This window comes from Chlorocebus sabaeus, chromosome 26 (genome assembly GCF_047675955.1).
Source record: "Chlorocebus sabaeus isolate Y175 chromosome 26, mChlSab1.0.hap1, whole genome shotgun sequence".
Lineage (NCBI taxonomy): Eukaryota > Metazoa > Chordata > Mammalia > Primates > Cercopithecidae > Chlorocebus > Chlorocebus sabaeus.
The window spans coordinates 1,807,744-1,824,009 of record NC_132929.1 but is presented as its reverse complement, the minus strand read 5'-3'; the positions used below and the strand labels follow the sequence as shown (position 1 = coordinate 1,824,009).

General features: G+C 37.5%; 1 protein-coding gene across 2 annotated transcripts in view; it reads left to right on the top strand.

Moving 5' to 3' along the window:
- Window positions 1–16,266, top strand: part of GABRA5 (gamma-aminobutyric acid type A receptor subunit alpha5) — an 81,734-nt gene that overhangs the window by 47,326 nt on the left and 18,142 nt on the right. The gene's annotated exons all lie outside the window — the stretch shown is intronic.

Sequence of the window (16,266 nt, the reverse complement as noted above, 5' to 3'; positions counted from 1 at the left end):
CCTGCCACACATCACAGATTAGGATAAACTATGACAATGCCAGTGACATCACTGAACAATCTGGGATGTGCCCCTCTGGGGGTGTTTCTCCTCAGATCTCCACCAGGCAGTTCTTTTTTGTTTTTGCATCTCAGACTACCGGTCACCTCGTCAATGGTGACCAGTACCCAGTACCCAGCCAGTGATATTTTTTATTTGCTGTAATCATTGCTGTGTTGACTCACTTCTTCTAGAATGTTTCATAAGAGTAACAGCCTCATCTGTCATGTTCATCGTCAGTGCTCACCCAGAACGCTCAGCATTTTAGGAAATTTGTGTTGCTTGAACAAATAAACAAATTATCTGTATCACAATACTATAGATATATACTTACACAATTCTAATAGGAATTCCTGAATTCCAGCCATTCCAGACAGAGGAATTGACAGTTGAGACAGTTGAAAAGTTCTGTGTCTTATGGGAAAATGTAATCTATTTTCTTTACTGTGACAATTAGAATGTTTTAAAATATTTTTGAAATATTTATTTCTCCAGATGTTAAATTTTGTTACACTTATTGTTTCAGCGTCATCCCCACATGTGAGATATTTGGAGCAGACTTGAATTTGATCTAGTTTCCATCTTTCTTTTTACTCTTCACTTGCACACATACTATATGAAGTTTTCACTTTGAAAGCACAATGTTCTCGTTGAGATGAAGCATGAAAACTATGGGTTTGAATCCTGGCTCTCCCACTCCTCTGCTGAGTAACTGTGGGCAAGTTAATTAGACTCTCTGAGCCTCTCTCCTCATTTGTAAAATAGATGAGAGCTGTTGTAATATGTTTGAAACTGGCAGAGTAACACCAGTTAAAGTGTTCAATAAATGCCCATCATCATCATTACTATAAAAGTTCATTATATTTATAGCTTCTTGACAGGATGCATGTCTCATCACTATAAATCATCTCTCTTTGAACATGTAATGCCTATGCAACTAAATTTTGTCTAATATTAATATTGCCACACTAGTTTCTTTAATTCTTGCCTGGGATATCTTCTATCCTTTTTTTTTTTTTTCTGTTTCCTGTTTTATTATATATCCAAGTTGAAAAGTTCTATGCCTTACTGGAAAATGTAATCCATTTTCCTTACTGTGAAAATTAGAATGTTTAAAAATATTTCTGAAATATTTATTTCTCCAAGTATTAATTTTTTTACACTTATTGTTTCAGTTATTTTTCCCTTCCTCTTTAAAAAGAAACATCACTTGTTGAAGAGACTATCTTTTCCTCATTTTTGTATTCTTGGCACTCTTGTCAAAGATCAGTTGACTGTGTATGCATGGATTGATTTCTGGACCTTCTATTTTGTTCCATTGGTCTCTATGTCTGTCTTTATGCCCATGCCATACTGTTTTAATTGCTGTAGCTTTGTAACATATTTTGGAATGCCTCCAGCTCTCTTTTTTTCCCAAGATTGTTTTGGATATTTGGGGATTTTTGTTATTTCATATGATTTTAAACATTGTTTTTTCTATTTCTATAAAAACTGCTGCTGGAATTTTGATGGGCATTGTATTGAATCTACAAATCACTTGGGGAGTGTGGACATTTTAATAACATTAAGTTTTTCATCCATGAATGAGTGGTGTATTTCCATTTGTTTGTGTTTTCTTTAATTTATTTCATCACTATTTTGTAGTTTTCAGTGTACAGATTTTTCAACTCCTTGGTTAAGTTCATTAATAAGTATTTTGTTCTATTTCATGCTATTTTAAGTGGGATTGTTTTTCTAATTTCTTGTTCAGATACTTCATTGTTAATATATAGAAATGGAACTGATTTTTGATGTTGATTTTGTATTGTGCAACTTTAATGAATTTATTGACTAGTTCTAACAGTCTTTTGGTGGAGTTTTTAGGGTTTTCTGTATGTAAGATCATGTCATCTATAGATAGGGAGAGTTTCACTTCTTCCTTTATGATTTGTATGTCTTTTAGTTCCTTTTTTTGTTGAATCATCCTGGATAGGTTCTAAAGTATTACACTGAATAGAGGTGGTAATGGTGGGTGGGCATCTTTGCCTTGTCCTGATGCTAGAGAAAAAGTTTTCAGTTTTCCACCATTGAGTATGCAATTCACTGTGAGATTTTCATATGTGGCATTTATCATATTGAGGTAATTTTTTGCTATTCCTTGTGTACCAAGAATTTTTATCATGAAAGGGTGTGGAATTTTGTCAAACACTTTTTCTGCATCTACTGAGATGATCAAATAATTTTGTTCTTCATTCTCTTAATTGTATTACATTTTGTTCTTCATTCTCTTAATTGTAATGTATTACATTAATTGATTTTCATGTGTTGGACCTTCTTAGCATCCCAGAGATAAATTTCGCTTGATATAAACCTCTTAATGTATTGTTGAATTCAGTTTGTTGAGACTTTATTGAGGAGGTTGGCATCTATATTCATCAAGGACATTGGCCTCTTGTTTTCTTTTCTTGGAATATTTTTGACTGCTTTTCATATAAGAGTAATGCAGGACTCATGAGTGTGAGTTTTGTTCCTCTTTAGTTGTTTTGAAGAATTTGAGAAGGATTGGATTGAATTCTTCCTTAAATGTTTGGTAGAATTCACTAGTGAACTATCTGGTCCTGGGCTTTTCTTTGTTGGGAGGTTTTGATTATAGATTCAACTTCCTTACTAGTTATTGATCTATTTAGACTTCCTATTTCTTCGTGATTCAGTCTTAGTAGATTGTATGTATCTAGGAATTTACCCATTTCTTCTAGATTATCCATTTTATTGGCATATAATTGTTCATTGTTGTCTTTTACAAATCTTTTCATTTCTGTGGCATCAGTTGCAATGTCTCCTTTTATTTCTAATTTATTTATTTGACTTTTCTTTTTTCTTAGTTTACATAAAAGTTTGTCAATTTTATTATTTTTTTCAAGGGACAAACTCTTTGCTGATTCTCTGATTCTTTTTTATTGTTTTTATATTCCTACTTCGTTTATTTCTGCTCTAATTATTATTTTCCTCCCTCTACTACATTCAGACTTAGTTTGTGCTTCATTTTCTAATTCCTTGAGGAGTTGTTTATAAATTTCCCTGTTGATATGCTGCATTTTCAGTTTTTGTCTGTTTCAAGATATCTTCTAAGTTCCCCTTTGATTTCTTCTTTGGCCCATTAGTTGTACAAATGTGTGTTGTTAAATTTCCACATATGTATGAATTTTCTAGTTTTTCTTCTGCTGTTGATTTCTGGTTTCATTCCATAGTGGTAGGAAATTTCTGTCTTCTTAAATTTATTACATTTGTTTTGTGACATAAAATGTGAATGTTCTGTGTGTGCTTTAGAAGAATGTGTATTCTGCTGCAGTTGAAGTGTTTTGTGTATGTCTGGTGTTGTTCCAGCCCACTGTACCTCTTTGTTGATGTTCTGTCTGGTTTTTCTATCCATAACTGAGAGAGAGGTATTGAAATCTCCTACTATTATTGCACTGCTATTTCTCCCTTCAGTCCTGTCAATGTTCGCATTATATTTTCAGTTGTTCTTACGTTGGGTGCATATTTACTTATAATTGTTATATCTCTCTGGTGAATCAATCTTTTTATCATTATATATTGTTCTTATCTCTTGTGACAGTTTTTAGCCTAAATTTATCTTGCCTTATGTAAATATAGCCACCCCTGCTCTCTTTTCATGGCCCTTTGTCATGAGATATCCTTTTCCATCCCTTCATTTTCAGTCTATGTGTGTCCTTAAATATACTGTAAGTTTCTTGTAGACAGAATAGAGTTGTGTAATCCCAGTACTTTGGGAGGCCGAGGTGAGTGGATCGCTTGAGCCCAGGAGTTCAAGACCAGCCTGGGCAATGTGAGAAAACACCATCTCTACAAAAAAAAAAAAAAAGTTTTAAATTAGCTGGACATGGTGGTGCATGCCTGTAGTCACAGCTACTTGGGAGGTGGAGGTAGAAGGCTCACCTGAACCTAGGAGGCAGAGGCTGAGGTAAGCAATATTTACCCCACTGCACTCCAACCTGGGCAATAGTGTGACACCCTGTCTCAAGAAAGAAAGAAAAAAAACCACAAAAAACAGAGTTGGATCTTGTTTTCTTATCCATTCAAACTCTCTTGTGTCTTTTGATTGAGGAGTTTAATTCATTTACATTTAAAGTAAATACTGATTGGGAAGGATTCACTATTGCCATTTTGGTAATTGTTTCTATTTGTCTTTTATTTCTATTGCTCCTCTTTAACTCTCCTGCTGTCTTTGTGCTTCATTAATTTTTTTTTTGTATTGATATGCTTTGATTCCTTTCTCTTCTTTTCTGTAACTTCCATAGTTATTAACTTTGTGGTTACTGTGTAGCTTACATAAAATATCTTAAACATGGCTGAGTGTGGCAGTTCACACCTGTAATTCCAGCACTTTGGGAGGCTGAGGCGAGCGGATCACGAGGTCAGGAGATCGAGACCATCCTGGCTAACAGTGAAACCCCATCTCTACTAAAAATATAGAAAAAAAATTAGCCAAGCGTGGTGGCAAGCACCTGTAGTCCCAGCTACTCAGGAAGCTGAGGCAGGAAAATGGCGTGAACGTGGGAGGTGGAGCTTGCAGTGAGCCAAGATCGCACCACTGCACTCTAGCCTCAGCGACAGAGCAAGACTCAATCTCAAAAAAAAAAAAAAACACCTTAAACGTGTAACAGTCTATCTTATGATAATATCTGAACTTCAATCACATATAAAGACTACACATTCACTACTATTTCCCACACACTTATTTACATCCATTTATATTGTGCATCATTAACATTTTTAGTTATAATTATTTCTAATACTTTTGCCTTTTGACTTTTATATGAGAATTAATAGTGACTTATTCATCATTGTTACAATAATACAGTATTCTTTATTTATCTGTGTATTTACCTTTCCCAACAAGTTTTATACTTTCTTATGCTATTGTGTTGCCATTTAGCATTCTTTTAACTTGAGAAAACTCTGTTTAGTATTTCTTGCAAGTCAGGTCTAGTGGCGATGTGTACTTTCTGCTTTTGTTTTTCTGGAAAAGTTTTTGTCTTGCCTTCATTTTTGAAGAAGAGTTCTTCCAGGTATACTTTTTTTTCAGCACTTTGAATATGTTTTATCATTCCCTGCTGTCCTGCAAGATTTCTGATGAAAGAAAACCACTCATAATCTTATGACATGACTATTTATAACAAGTGGCTTCTCTCTGGCAGCTTTGAAAATCTTTGTCTTTGACTTTTGACAATGTGTTTATAATGTGTCTTGGTGTGGATTTCTCTGGGTTTGCCTTATTTGGAATCCTCTGTACTTCCCAGATCTGTTTCTCTATTTCCTTTCCCAGATTTGGAAATTTTCAGCCATTATTTCTTTAAATAAGCTTTGTTGTTGTTGTTGTTGTTGTTGTTGTTCTTTCTCTCTCTCTCTTCTCCTTTTAAAACTCAGTATACTTATTAGTCACTTGATGGTGTCCCATAAGTCTCTTAAGCTTTCTTTTCTCTTCTTCGTTCTTCTTTTTGCTCCTCTGACTGAATAATTTCTGCTGACTTATCTTTAAATTCATTGATCTTTCCTTCTACTTGATCTAGTCTGCTGTTGAATCCCTCTGAAGAATTTTTCAATTCTGTTATTGTATTCTTTAGCTCCATGATTTCTTTCTGGTAATTTAAAAATATTTGCTGTCTTTTTATTGAAAATTCACTTTGCTCATATATTGTTTTCAGTAAGTATCTTTATAATGGTTATTTTAAATTCTCATCAGGTGAATTATATAACTCCATTTCATTAGGATCAGTTTCTGAAGATTCGTCTTGTTTCATTTTATTGAACATATATCCCTGTTCCTCATTTCTTTATATTCTGTATTTGGTGTGCACATTAAGTAAAACGTTCACCTCTCCCAATTTCACAAACTGGCATTGTACAGGGAAAGACCTTCACCAGTCCACCTTTGCCAGAGATCCTGGGGGCCTCTCCAACCTTGGCACTGGTCAAACTCACTTCCTTTATTCTAAGCAGCTCCTAGGCATCTAGGGTATCCTGGATCCCACTAGCACTCAGAAACAAGCAAGACTGAAACCAGTTAGTCGGACAGCCCTCAGAAAAGCTGTCTTTCCGTGTTTTCTGCATCAGGTCATATAATCATGTGAGTTTTCTTTAGCCAGTTAAAATGGTGGGTTACATTCCTGCCTTGCAGCCCTGGAATACACTTTATTTGGTTGTCACATATAATTATTTTTATGTATTGTTGAATTCAATTTGATAATATTTTGTAAATGAGTTTTTGCATATATATTCTTTTTTATAATATCTTTTGTTTTGGCGCCAGAGTAATCTTGGCTTCATAAAGTGGAAAGTATTCCCACCTATTTTATTTTCTAGAAAATACTGTATAGAATAGGTATTGATTAAGATATTTGTTACAATTCTTCATTGAAACCACCAGGGCTTGAAGGTAACTGTTTAGGGAGATATTTATGCTTTAAATTTTCTTAGTGTTTAAGACTGTTTGAATTGGGTACCTCTTATTAGGTGAGTTTGGGTAAATTGTGTTTTCTGAGAAATTGGTTCATTTTATCTAAGTTATATTAAATTTGTGTAGAGTTGTTCATAGTTGTTATATTACTGTCTTGATGTCTGCAGTGTCTGTAGTGTTATCTCTTATTTCTGATGTTGATAATTTGTGTCACTCTCTCAGCAAGATTGATAGAGGTTTGTCAGTTTTATTGATCTTATTATTATTTGTAGCTTTTTGTTTCATTGATTTCTCTATTGCTTTTCTATTTTTTATTTCACTGATTTCTGCTTTCATCTTTTTATTTTCTTTCTTTTGCTTGCTTTGCATTTAGTTCGCATTTCTTTTTTGTAGATTCTTAAGGTGGGAACTTAGGTTATTGATTTGAGATTTTTTCTCTTCTAATGTATGCATTTAATGCTATAAATGTTTCTATAGCACTGCCTTAACTGTTTTGCTCGAATTTTTAGTCATTGTATTTTCTTTTCATTCCATTAAATGTATTTCTAAATTTCCCTTAAGACTTTCCCTTTGACCCTCATATTGTTTAGATATATGTTATTTAGTTTCCAACTGTTTGTAGATTTTTCTGTTATCTTTCTGTCATTGACTTCTAGTTTAATTCCACCATATCCAGAGAATGCCCTCTGTATAATTCCAATTCTTTTAAATTTTTGAGGATTGTTTTATGCACAATATGGCCTCCCTGATATTTATTCTGTGAACATTTGAAAAGTATGTGTAGCTTGTGGTTGCTGGGTGGATTGTCTACAAATTTTGATTAGATTATCATGATTACGATGATGCTGAGTTCGCCTCTATCCTTGATGATTCTCTGTCTCATTGTTATGGATCAGTTTTTAAGAAAGGGGCCCTGAAATCTTTAGCTGTAATTGTCTGTTTGTCTATTTCCACTTTCAAGTTAATCAATTTTTGTTACACATGTTTTTTAGCTGTGTTATTTGGTGCATACACATATACAATTGTTGGTGTCTACTATTTAATATTTCTCTCTGTCTCTGGAAATTTTTCTCTGCTTTGAATTCCATATAACTCGATTCAATGTGGCCAGTCTTGCTCTCTTTTGATTAATATTTGAATGATAAATATTTTTTCATGTTTTTACTTTCAGCCTCTATATATCATTATATAAAAAGTGAATTTCTTGTAAATAGCATAGCTCAGATTTTTAAATTTACTTTCTCTATCTTTTAATTGATATATTTACACTCTTTATATTTAATGTAACTATTGAAATACTAAGGCTTAAATCTGCCATTTCTTTGGCTTTCTGCTTTTTCTGTGTTTTTATTTCTTTGTTTTCTTTTGTCTGTCTTACTGTGGACATTTTTTACTATTCCATTTTGATTTATTTATAATGTTATCATGTGCACATTGCTGTATAGCTTTTTCAGTGGTTCTTCTAGGTGTTACTTAATTAATTAGTTAATTAAAGAGATAGGGTCTTGCTTTGTTGCCCAGGCTGGAGTGCAATGGGGTGATCATAGCATACTGCAGCCTCAAACTCTTTGCCTCATGCAATCCTCTAGACTCAGCTTCCCAAAGTTCTGGGATTGTAGGCATGAGCCACTGTGCCTGGCCAGTATTACTTTATATATACAAAATTTATCACTGTCTACTGTATACTCATTTTGCCAGTTCAAGTGAAATATGAAAACCTTACCTCCCTTTACATCCCTTTATCTTTCTCTAATCCTAACACAGTTGCCTTAAACATTTCCTCTACATACATCTTGAACCACATCAGAGAGTGTTGCAATTTTTGCTTGAACTTTCAAACTTAATTTTGAAAACTCAATAGACAAAGGAAGTTTTATTATATTTATCCATATTTTTACTTACTGTGTTCTTTTTTTCTTTCTCAGTGTTCCAAGATTCATTCTTTTATGGTTATCTTTCTGTTAAGCAAACTTTCTCTAACCATTATTTCAGGGTAGGTGTGCTGGCAATAAATTGTCTTAGTTTTTATTCATCTAAGCATGTCTTGACTTCCGCCCTTGATTACTGAAGGATATTTCACTGGATATAGGATTAAGCTTTGACAGTTCTTTTGGCACTTGAAAAATGTGCCACTTCCTTCTTGCCTCCAGGTTTCTGATGAGAAATCTGCTGTCTTTCAAATCTTTTTTTCTTTTTAAGTAAGGTCTCGTTTCTGCCTTGTTACCTTAAAGACTTGTTTTTTCTTTGTTTTTAGTGTTCAGAAGTTTGACTATGATGTTTATTGGTATAGGCATATGATATTTATAGGTTTATTGGTCTACATCAATAACCTTTCTGGTGTGCTTGTTTGTTTCTGTAGGTTTCGGTCAAGTTTGGGAAGTTTTATGAATTAATTATTGGAACACTCTTTCTGACCCAGCCTGTTTCTGTTCTTCCCTGACCTCCAAGACATGGATCTTAGCTCTTTTCTTATACTCTCACAAGTACTTGAGGACCTTTTCATTTTCATCTATTTTCTTTCTGTTTTACAGATTGGACAATTTCTGTTGTTCTCTCTTCAATTCTCTGATTTTTTCCTTTTTCCCCTCCATCTTATTTTGTTCCTCTAAGGAAGTTTTTATCATGGATATTTTATTTTTTAATTCTGAAACTTCCTTTTTTTTTTTCCTATAGCTTCTGTTTCTGTGTTGAGACTTTCAGTTTTTCAAAAGTTTGTGGCAAGCATGTTTGTACTTGGTTGTTGCATCATTTTACAATGGCTGCTTTAAAAACGCCTTTGTCCAGTAATTCTGACATCTCTGTCATCTCTGCTTTGGCATCCATTGATTTATTTTTATTCAGTTTGATCTCCCTCACTCTTGGTTTGACGAATAATTTTCTATCATAACCTGGTTATTCTGTATGTTATAATACAAGGCTTTTTTTTTTTTTTTTCTCTCACTATTTTGTCAGGGGAAGGTGTGGTACAGCCTCATTACCACTGGTTCAGGGTGAAATCAGGTTCCAGCTTAGCCTCTGTTGATCCAAGAGTGCCTGGGGTTCCTTGTTAATGCTGGTGCGTACAGGACTTCCAGATCCATGCTAGGCTTCTACTGATACTTCCCTAGATGAGAGGAGCTGGGGTGACTTGTCACTTTCCCACAGCTTCCACTGACACCATATGCATGGCCTCATTACTGCCAAGCGGTGGAGAAAATTTGGAACATCTACTAATCCTTTGACATGATTCCCATAAAAAGCAGGAGGGAGTTGCACCTACTGGTTTAGATGAAACTCCAGGCTTCCCACATGGCTTTTATTATCACTGGGGGATGGGATGGGCCTCATTGCAGCTTGGCAGGAATGAGTGTCCTGGCCCCCTTACTATGTGACCTTCTCTGGTGTCACGCCATCAGTGAGTTGGGCACCTGGTGAGGGCAGGAGTCTTAGCTGTCTGTTCAGCATTTGCTAGCCTGGAATGGAGTAGGGCCACGGTTTTTTCTGGGATGCTTGGTTGGAGTACATTGGTCAGTGTCTAAAAGTTTCTTGTCCTACTAGGTTGCACCCTTTCTGGTCCTGTGGTTAGATCACACAGGCGTCAGTTTTTGTTTGTCTGGCCCATTGGTGTTTCCAAGTTGCCAGTTTCTTTAGCTTCCAAACCTGGGATGTGTAAGACAGGAAGAAAACCAAACAGCCACCACTGGGCCATCCCTTTCATCTCAAGGCCTATCTGCCTGCTTCTTTCTACCATTCAGATTTTTCCTACATTTATTTTATATATAATATGCACTTTTATTTATAAATATAAAATATGATATTTATTTTTAGTGGGAAGAGTAGAGGAAAATGCATTTTCATCTTTCTGAAAGTGGCAATCCCCCTAGATTTGTTTTCATTTTAATTTATACTTCTTGTGGTTTACTGAGCCTCTTGACTCTAAATTTGTCTTTCACCAAATTTGAGGCATTTTGACCATTATTTCTTCTAATATTTTTTTTTTCTGTCTCATCTTCTTTCTCTTTTTTATCTGAGGTTCTAATCACATGTACTGTTCCTTTTGGTGTAATCCTATAGGTCACTAGGGGTGTGTTCGTGTCTTTAACCATTGTCTTCCCTCTCTATTTTTTATATTGGGTAATTTATATTTAGTGCCTGAAGTTCACTGACTCTTTCTTCAGTCATTTCCAATCTGCTCTTAAGCCTAAACAGTAAATTCATTATTCAGTATATAATATGTATCAGGTTTAGAATATGTATTGGATTCTTTTAAAGTTTCAATTTCTCTACTAGGATTTACTGTTAGTTTTTTATTACAGCAATTTTTTATTATAAAGCATTACGTATTCTCTTCTGTATTCTGAAGCATATTTATAATCGCTACTTTGAAATTCTTATATGCTAAATCCATCATCTGAATCCTGTTGGGATGAGTCTGCACTGACTGCATTTTCTCTTCAGCATAGGTCCTTTTTTCCTTTTTCTTTTACGTATAATAATTTTGAATTGTCTCCTGGATATTTTATTGTTACATTGCACAGGCTCTGGATTCTGTTAAATTTAAAGTGTTCATTTTATTTATTTGTTTTTAAGCCAGTTAACTTGGCTGAGTGTGAACTCCCAGCTCTGTCTTTCCTGTGGCAGGTAAGCCCTGAAACACGGGTAGTTCTTGCTCTGGAGTTGGGCTAGTAGAGGCTTATGCTCCCTGCATGCATATGCATAACTGAGAGGCGAGTTAGAGATCTGGGGAGAGATTGTGTACATCTGTATACATCACTGTGGGCCTCCCTTGTGGCTCTTTTCCTTCTAGGATTTTGCACCTCACTCTCCAGCTGCTGCTTTGATAGTTCCAGCCTCTTCTTTAGGTTCTTCAAGCTAGGGAGACGCCGGGGTCCTATCTGAGCATCAGCTGCCTTACAGCGCTGACCCACAGCATCTTAAGTGAAAAGCCGTTCCTTCGTCTAAGTGGCAACTCCCGTCCGTTTCTTCTTGTCTTTGCGTCTTTCCGGGGCTTTCAGGGAATAGTTTTTAATCTGACATCCAGAGATAATGGATGTTACCTAATAGCAGGCGTTCTGCCATTCCTGGACGCAGAAACTGTTTTGATTTCAAGAATTTCGTTTTATATTACTTCCATCATTACAAAGAGAGTTTCGGAATTAGGAGATGAAGTATACGTGATGAGCCAAAAGTTAGGTTAGATGGAAATAATTCAACTTTTTCAAACTATGATCTTTAAATGTATACAGGGATTAAGATATACATTTATTTGAGGGGGCTAGTATGATGGAAAGGGACTATCTCTGGGATTTATTGAAATCATTTGCTCCCATTGGGTGGCTGGGGACATCATTACTTGGAACAAAGGACCGTCTGAAGATCCCTGAGGCCGTTCATTTGGGAATCACTGATTGATGTCTTTGAAAGAAAATTACTTGTTTACATCCTCAGAGGAAGTGGAGTTGTACAACTTGAAATTATGCCACTTTTTGTATATGAAAATTATGCTTTTGATGTGATCAAAAACAAAACACTCAAAGTCAAAGATGATTATCTTTTTGATCATTGGTTAAGTTCTAGTCAGCGTGATGCCCAGATGTAATGCTCATGGTGAGCAGGGCAGGTAGCACAAAAGTAAGTTTTGGTAAAGAGAAACTACGTGACGACCCGATTATTTCCTAAATTATCATATTTAACAACGAACCAACTAGAATTAAATCATTTATCACACTCAAAGCTAAAATACTCATTCAATGAGAACTCTTCACTTTCTATATTCAATCACATAAAATAAGATTTATATTATATAGAAGAAATAAAACCAATAGAAGTGCTTCTTGAACTCAGTAGGAATTTTGAACTCTTATGTCAAATTTATTTTTATCTGCCTGCTACTTTTTTTTCTTTTTTGAGACGGAGTCTCGCACTGTCACCCTGGCTGGAGTGCAGCGGTGTGATCTCTGCTCACTGCAGCCTCTCCTTCCTGGGTTCAAGGGATTCTCCTGCCTCAGCCTCCCAACTAGCTGGGATTACAGGTGCCCGCCACCATGCCCAGCTAATTTTTTGTTTGTTTGTTTGTATTTTTAGTAGAGTCAGGGTTTCACTATGTTGGGCAGCCTGGTCTTGAACTCCTGACCTCGTGATCTACCCACCTTGGCCTCTCAAAGTGCTGGGATTTCAGGTTTGCATCACTGCGCCCAGCCTATCTGCCTGCTATTAAGATTGATTTGATTTGCTTCAGAGGTTGATAATTCATTTATATTTACTGTTAATATTATTACTATGAAAAACAAGAATGATTTTATTCATATGTCATGTATTGTGTGTATACTGTTGACCAAGAGCTAGAAAACTGTACACACTTCACCTTCCCTCAGTTATATGATTTCAACTCAGTACATGATAATTTTAAGAGAAGAATTGCTATTTGCAACAAAGATTTTTCTTTCTTGTCTTTCATCTTTTCGATTTACTAAAAATAGATGCTTGGCCAACTTGTTCACTTATACCATTGGCATCTGAGCATGCAGAGGCTAAATGTGATAGTATAATGAGTTTCAAATTACTCAATTCAACAGTTCTCTGCTATTAGGAGACAAAGGAACGCAATATGTGTCATTATTCTAATGAGCCACGTGCTTCGGTTTCTCTAATGCAGAGCTGAATTAACAGACATTTCTGTTATTGCTATCTCTACGCTCAAGAATGCCAGCAAGTCTTGAAATTAGTCTCAGCTTACAAAAGGATGTTTCTCAGTCCATAAGGAAATTCCTTAAAGATAATGGCATGGTGTCCATTTGGAAGCAAATACTTAAACATGACAAGACTATTTAGGAAAAGAATATATTTAGCCTATGTCATTCATTTTATTTGTGGAGTGATTCATTAAATATTAGCTTAAGTCATGAGATGACATCTGGATTCACGAAAATACATACTAAATTAGAACTAGAAGCTTCTTTGGTAGTTATCCAGTGGAGAGAATTTCAGGAAATGAGGGGTGAATCTCACTGGAGTGAGCTGCTATTCCATTCAGACACATGAATTATGCCTGCTGTTGCATTCATCATCCCCAGTTTCTACTGACTCAGGATGAGCGTGGATGACCCAGAACTCAGGTTTCTGAGTACCTCGTGTGAACGTGTTACAGTCTCAACACTTGTAGAAACACACTGAAGTTTGAACTGTGTGGTGTCTGAATTTAGATTGTTTCAACAATCACGTTGATGTGCTAGTTACCCTTGGTTGTCACTGGAATCTGAATGTTTGTCTCCTCCCCAAATCATGTGTTGAAACCCAATCCCCAGTGTATGAAGAAGTGTGGCCCTTACAAGGTGATTAGGACGTGAGGGTGGGGTCCTCCTGCGTGGGATTAGTGCTTTTATAAAAGAGGCCCGGAGAGCTCTCCCGTCCCTTCTGCCATGTGAGGACAATGAGAAGGCACCCGAGCAGACTAAGACAGTTACCATCTAAGAGGTACTCTGAGTGTTGCTTTAGTCTGGTCTGGCTGTTATAACAGAATACCGTAAATTGAGGGACTTAAAAACACCAGAAACATTTCTCACAGTTCCAGAGGCTGGGAGGTTTTGGATCAAGTTGCCAACAGTTTCAGTGTCTGGTGAGGGCCTGCTTCCTGGTTAAGACAGCACCATCTCGCTGCGCCCTCACATGGTGGAATTCCCAGGGGCACCTTTTATAAGGGCACTAATCCCATTCATGAGGGCTCCATCCTTATAACCTAATCACCTCCGAACGCCCCACCTGCTAACACCATCATCTTGCGGCTGAGGGTTTCAACATATGAATTTTGGGGGGACACAGTTATTTAGTCTATCACATTCTTCCCTTGGACACCCAACATTCATGCTCTTCTCACATGGTTTCAATCCAAAAGTCTAAAGCCCAAAGTCTTAGCTGAATGTCATCTAAACCAGATATGGGTGAGACCCAAAGTACGCTTTATCTTTGGGCAGAATTCTTTTCAAGCTGTGAAACTGTGACCAGACAAGTTGTATGCTTCCAAATATAATGGGGGCAGGCACAGGATAGACATTCCCATTCCAAAAGGAAGAAGTGAGAAGGAAGAAGGGAGGGAGAGGTACAGAGAAAGACCAGAAGCCAGCAGGACAAGTTCCATCAGACCTTAAAGCTTGAGAATAGCCCTCCTTGGCCCACGCTCTGCCCTGCAGACCCATGGGGAAAGAGGTCCCTGTCTTCCAGTCACACTGGGGCAGCAGCTGTGTCCCAGCACTTTTGCCAGGCAAGGATTGGGCTGTATGACTTTGGGGATCCCCTGCCCCTGTAGCAGCTTGTGCCTGTGCCTGTGCCCCACAGCTCTCTGGGACTGGCGTTCTAATGGCTGTGCTTGGTACCCCGGTGCTTTGAAATCTAGGTGGAGGCCATCGTGCCCCCTCTGCTCTGTTGAGTGCAGCCGTCACCACAACAGGGTCCCCAAGAACCCCTGCTGGGGTGGCTGAGGAGTGTGGTGCTGGAGAGTAGGGAGCGGAGCCCAAGAGGTAAGGCAGTGCGCAGCAGGGCAGGGCAGGGCGCCTCTCCGTCCTGCAGATACCAGCATCCCTCCTTTGCCTTCTCCCATTGTCTTGCACAGCAGCTCCTGGCTTCAGGTGGGATGGCTGACTAATGAATGTCTTTATTAAATGGTCCTTTGGCCACACCCCACCCCTGGTATTCTCTCCCAAACAGGCTTTCTCGTTCCTTTCAAAATAGATAGGTTGAACATTTCCCAAATCTTTAAATTCTGCTTCCCTTTTTTTTTTTTTTTTTTTTTTTTTTTTGTCTTTTGTTGTTGTTTTTTGAGACAGAGTTTCACTCTTGTGACCCCGGCTGGAGTGCAATGGCATGATCACTGCAACCTCCACCTCCCAGGTTCAAGCGATTCTCCTGCTTCAGCCTCCTGAGTAGCTGAGATTACAGGTGCCCACCACTATGCCTGGCTAATTTTTGCATTTTTAGTAGAGAAGGGGTTTCACCATATTGGCCAAGCTGGTCACAAACTCCTGACCTCAGGTGATCCGCCCACCTCGGCCTCCCAAAGTGCTGGGATTACAGGCGTGAGCCACCATGCCCGGCCTGCTTCCTTCTTAACTAACAATTCCATCTTTAAGTCATTTCCCTCTTCTCCCATTTTACAATAAACTATTAGAGAAACAGGCCACTTCAACACTTTGTTTAGCGTATTTCCTCAGCCAATTTTCAACTTCATTACTCCCAGTTTCACCTTCCACAAAAACTGTGAACAGAACATGAACATGGTGCATTCAAGCTCTCTGCCACTTGGTAACGAGGATCACCTGTCCTCCGGCTTCCAGTAACATGTTTCTCATTTTTTATCTGAGACCTCATTGGAATGACCTTTACTGTCCATATTCCAACCAACATTCTGCTCAGGATTACTTAGATATTCTCAAAGAAAATGGAGACTTTCTCTACAACTCTCGTCCTTTCTTCCTGGGCCCTCACCAGAGTTGCTGTAAACAGTCCGTTCATGAAAATGTGGGCTTCTTCTAGCACACATCTCTTCCAGCCTCTACCCGTAACCTGGTCCCAAGGCCACTTCCACATTTTGAGGTATTTGTTACAGCAGCACCCCACTCTTAGTGCCAATTTCTTTTTCTTTCCTTCTTCTTTTTTTTGAGACATAGTCTCACTCTGTTGCTCAGGCTGGAGTGCGGCGGCATGATCTTGGCTCACTGCAACCTCCACCTCCCAGGTTCAAGCAATTCTCCTGCCTCAGCCTCCCAAGTAGCTGGGATTACAGGCACCTGCCACAATGC